Genomic DNA, 6,000 nt, shown 5'->3' with positions numbered 1-6,000 from the left:
TGTAAACTGACGCTGCAGAAACACAGGGTGAAAACCGTTTCGGTTGTGGATCCATCTCCACATGGGGAACACTAAAATAGCAAGGAAAATACAAGAAAAGAAACTGAAAGAATTGTGCTAACAGCAAAGGGGGACGGAGGGAGGTGGTCGAACAAGTAAATCAGCCTGGCAGATTATTTGTAGCGACATTTTTTGAGTCAATCAGCACACTGATTTCTCTTCATGTGCCTTAAACTGTGCAGTTTGTATTTTCGTTGTAGCTAGGTTTCTTCAGAAGTCCAGTAAATTGACAATAATGGAGAACTAGCTGACGCACCCCGTCGTGAAGACCCTCTGTAAGGTGATTACACGTTTTATTTTCAAGTCGCCTCCTTTACACGCAATTGCAGCTCCGACACTGAGAGAAAGCATGAGAAATGGCAGTACTGGCTTGATGGCTTCACATCTCCTATCAATCACATAAAATTGCAGTAAAGCGCTCTAAATATGACTCTGAAGTACTGGGAAAGATGATTATTTTGAGCGTGCCTCCCAGGGTCTGCTACAAGGCTGAAGTTGGCTTCTTATTCGCGTTTTTCGTTCCGCCTTAAATGCTGCTGCTGTGATGTTATGTCGCCTTTCGCCTGTAGATGGCTCTCTTCGATCAGTACTAATTCGGCTGGAATACTGTAGACATCCTCAGTGAAAGGGAATATCCAAATAAATAGCGACTGTCCAAATTATATTTTTGTATGGAATATATTTTAGAGAATCGCAAACCAATTTTAAAAACTCACCATAACATGGACTTGCACTGGGAAAAAGGTGATTGTGCTTTCTGCTTATTGCTACGGCCCTCCCCCCTGATTATAAAAACGTCTCACAATTCTGACACCGAGGTGTGAGAGACAATGTAATAGACTATCAAAATCCTGAAGTACAAGACATTTTAATGCACCATTTTTCAAATATGACCCTCTGATCTTGGCTTGTCAGAATACATTGCGAAAAAGTATGGCACGAATTGCACGAATTGCAATGGCACAAATTGTTGAGAATATCGTTGACCTTGCCGATATTTGCAGGGGATATGAGTGTTTTGCGCACGTTGAACTACAGCACGTAAGAATTGAGCTCCTTAGTCAATATCACCGGGGATGTCCAATAATGACGAACATCTGTAGCTTCAAGGAAACTTCGACTCGCACAAGGAGTTTTATCTTCGAATGGAGGGTGGGAGAATTCATTGATACTCTCGTTGCTCATTAGCTAAATTATTTTAAAAATATGACACAGATTTGTTCGAGAAACTTGTAATCGCCTTAAAGAGAGTCTTCTTGAAGACGTGCACCAGGTAGCTCTCCACTGTTAATTGACAGGACTTTAGAATAAACTGTTCTCATACAACCACCATACAAATTACACATCTTAAGGAACATGAAGAGAAATCTGTGTACTAAATAACATAAAACTGTCGCTGCAAATTATCGCCAAGCTGTTTTACGTGTCCTAACACCTCTTTCTTTCCTACTTTGCAGCGAGCACAATTCTTTCTGTTTCTTCGTCGCTATTTTACTGTCTCTTCCCCCATGTGCAGATGGATCCACAGCCGAAACTTGAGGTCGGTTCCTATTACTCTGTCCGATTGAAAGAGCTGTATTAAAGGCACTCCCATCTCTGCAGGAAAGTTGTTGCTGCTCCCAAAACAATATACTGCAGACAAATGTGATAGCGATACTGTCACTGCGTGTGGGCCACGTGTTCCTGCTGTCAGCCTATTATGTCATGTTCATCCACACCCAGAAACATTACTGCTGTAGCACAAGAGTTATATATGCGCAGTCGATAGAGCCTGAATCTCTTAATCTCAGAACTGTGGGTTCAGCCCCCACGTTGGGTCCCTCTGTGTCAACTTGATCTCTCCAATCCTCCTAGCATGGTCCGATGGCGTAACAGTGATACCCAGTGCCTTATGACTTTTGCGTAATTCAGCTTTCTTTCCACTTGATTCAGATTTTGATCTGAAATCATCGGCCTAACAAGAGTTTGTCTAAATCGAGGGAGATTCGCTCACAAGCAAGTATTAAACACTTCAGCATTTACTGTTCGAATACCACACTTTGTCAAAACACTGCCGCTTCTTAAGCTACCAAGTAACGGTTTTTGAGCACGCGTTGTATTGTAAATGCTTATATTAAAAAAGCATAAATTCACATAATGGAATTTGGACGGAACAAAGTAGTCCAGCCCCTATACAACATTACATACCCACTGATTAAAGTTTAAAACTACAGCAACAGGAGTAACAATAATGGCAACAACATGTTTGGAGTTCGGCATTTCATTTATTCTGCAGAAACATCGTATCGGAATGAACTGCCCGGATAAAAGAGTAATTGCGGCTTCAGATCGTTTTTACAGAGCATTGCGTTGTTCTGTTCATGCTGACTACACGCTTTAAATTTATGTCATTTATTGCAGGCATTGCTTTTCCAGGTTTTTCTGAAATTCCTCGCATTTGAGACAGCACTAAAATATTTCATTCGCGTCGCTGAATACATCGTGGAAACGGTATTTGCCATTTTGTTATTCGGTTCTGAAGTTTGAAAATGAAAATGAAACGGGGGTCACTTCGTAGGCTTGAAAGAAGTCCAAGCAGCATAGAAACCCGAGAATTCTCACAAATTGCACCTTTCTTCTGCTGTTTTTATAATTCGGACTTCAACATTTGAATGCATACGTTACTGCTGTTAATCACATTCACGTGTTCACGAAGCTTTTTTCTGTCCATTATGTTGTTGCTAAGCAGTTTCTCCGTTTTCCTCGTATTGTGATTGTCAGCGAGCACAAGACTGAAACAGTGTAAAGACAGGGTAAAACGCCTGACTGTCGGGAGTGGGATTTGAACCCTCGCCTCTATCTGGAGAGCGGAACACAAAGCTTAAAAGACACGAATCTATGAATCTGCTGTTCTAAACCACGCGACTATCCTGAAGAAATGTACGCCGAATGCACCAGTTGCATCCGATTTTCCGTAACTTTAGGACGATTGACACGACTGGACGAACACAATTTGTGGCGTTTAGCATGACATAGTCTTGCAGGCAGACAATGTTTTGTCCCACTAGTTATATAATTTTATCGTTTATTCGTTTTAAAAAAACACGGTCTTCTCGTTCCTAAGTCAGATTTTTAGTGCTTTCGGACGTTACTTCCAACCTAGACTGACAGCTCACCCGATCTGTTTGTGATCAGACCATGGAGTGGGGGGGCTGTACCAAATGCCCGTTCCTTCCCAATGCTGAGACGATCATTCGGAAGATGGGTGTGAAGAGAGACAGGCTTTGTCGACTAAAGAACAAGGCAGGATATGCAAGAACACTTATCACTGGCGACAGTTACATTCTTTTACTATAGAGACTCCTACTTTGCGTGTTTTTTAAAGACACTGAAACTCAAGGAAAGTGGTGACAAATGAAACAGGTGGGGTTTGAACCCACGAACTTCAATTTACGAAACCGACACCTTACCACTTAGCCACCGCGCCTTCAAGCAAACAGGCGACTAATGTTGTTCAAATTATTTGTTTCTGAATCTTTTTTACATCGCCTGGAGGCAGCAACAACAACAAAAAAGGGATTCTTAACAAGGAGATACGCGGCAGCGGTGTGATTCCAACAGATGCCCCCGAAGAGACTGGAGCTTTAATCCAGCTCCTTAGAGCGCTCGGCCGCGTTACTCTCGATAGCGGCTCTTCAGCTCTTGTGGTCTGACCTAGTGGTGTTATGACACGTGGAAGCGACTGCAACTTCATTTTCTGAGATGCTTTCTCTCACGTGGTGAAATCTCGACTTTGGCACCTCTGGATATAGTTCTTCTGTGGAGCAGGCTTTCAAACCTGTGCTTATAGCGCCCTTGAAGTCATTTTATTTTTACAGGAAGACGTATTCCAAAAGATGCATTCGTACTGGATTTGACTGGGATTCTGAAATACTTCTTGCAAAGGTATTCAGACGTTCTTGAACCTATAATAAAAAACAGACCTGAAACTCCATAGCTTCCAATCTCTGATGTTACTGTCCTTAAACTCGTACGTGATGTTCTGCAGACGTGCAGTGTCCCTTTACTCTCGTGTTTTCAAAACGACCTCCGTTGTCGGGCGCAGTAGAAGTGGAACTGGCCTGACTGCACAGGAAAGTACGGAATAATAAAATGTTTCTACGGCTCAAAAATGTCCCTTTAGACCCTCGTCACGTCTTTGTGAAGAACGGGCAGGTAGAGAGATTTTACAGATGCTCATGATGTTTCGCACGGGGTGTTACCTGTTGAAGTGTCTCCCCAGTGGGCAAAAGATGTAGAATATAAGTCTATTAAATGCATACCTTAGAATTATAAATGGGGTCCGTAATTTGTCTAGAATGAAATTCTAATATACTTATGTTGTTATACGTCAATTATACATCTATGATTATATGTTCATTATACATAAATGGTTGGAGTTCTTATGTACGGATCAATTTAGCAGACTATTATACATATATGGTTGGAGTTCTATTATACAATATATAGTTCTATTATACAATTAACTGTAGAGGACTATTATACACATATGGATAGAGATCTATTATACATCAAAGATTTTAGTTTTAGTTTTAGTTTTAAAAGTTTTATAGGCACAGAAACAAGTAAATCAAGCCAATGATTTGGTTTAGAAATTTATTCTGTAAATATACAATCATTCACACCTGAAAAATATCTAGTTCAAATTATAGTACATTATATACAATATTGTAATCAACATATGGCTAATCATCAACTGCTACTAGATCTTCACTAATCAACCAATCAGACATACCCATTACACATTTTCAAACATTAACTGCACTTTTCTGCAGTCTTTGCTCAGTCCTAGAATACAAAGTGACCATATTTCAAAGTTCAAAAGTTGTAGTAACTTTTTAGAACATGGAGCTTTTTGTAAAACACTTTATTTTGGCATTAAAAGATCAGCAAGATTATACATTATAAACTAAAAATAAGAAAGTATGCCAGAGATGGATCCTATTAATCAGATGTAAGCTGTCATATAATGACCTATCTGTAAACTGGAATACTAGTAGTGGATATTTTCCACACTACAGAGAGAATATAATATCATACAAGTAAGTTTTGATTGTCCATAATGTCAAGGACTCGCTTGTGTGTACAGAACTCTTCCATTGTGCTCAGCCTCTTGATGTGGAATTGGGAGTCCACCTGTTCTGTACACTTTCCCACACAACTCAGTTCATCCTCTGATCTCTATCAGGAGACCCAATACCCGAAACTCTGAAATCATTCACATTTTGTATCAGCATTTGAAAGGAATTAGGTCAGGATTTTCTTACACTATTGTTACATTAGCATAACTGTAGTGTTGCTAATGTGCTACATGGAATTTATAATCCTAAAAATGTTAAATTTCCACATTTGTAGTTGATTTTGTATGCTCTGCACCTTCACACTATTTTTATGTGCCATTTATTGCTTATTAACATACTATTTTTAATCAAAATAATATTAAGTAAGACCTGTATGTATTCAAATAGTATTATTATTATTTATACTTACTCATCAAAAGAGGATTGCTCAGAAAAACGTATTTAACCAAAATGGCAAACAACGAATATCAGCAATGCATTGTGGTATATAACCAGAAAAGATGCTGTGTTAGATATGTTTTCAATTTCAATTATATATGCATTTATTAATGTTGTTGATATTACAGTTGCAATTTAACCATGGTGAGAATCCCTCCCTATCATACAGGAGAGTGGGGTTTGATTCCTGACAGGGAGCTAAGGAGCTTTTTCTACAACCTGTTTACAATTTAAACTGTAGTGTGAGACACCTTTCTTCCTACAGAAATCATTTTTTTTTAAATGAGATGAATTTGTTATAACAACACAAAACATCAAAGTGAAGCTGCTTTTCAGCAACCCCTTGGCTACATGGGAATTTTGTTTTTTTGACAACAGGGTC

Source organism: Atractosteus spatula, assembly GCF_055471065.1.
Source record: "Atractosteus spatula isolate fAtrSpa1 chromosome 10 unlocalized genomic scaffold, fAtrSpa1.hap1 SUPER_10_unloc_6, whole genome shotgun sequence".
Taxonomy (NCBI): domain Eukaryota; kingdom Metazoa; phylum Chordata; class Actinopteri; order Semionotiformes; family Lepisosteidae; genus Atractosteus; species Atractosteus spatula.
This window is presented reverse-complemented; position numbering follows the sequence as displayed.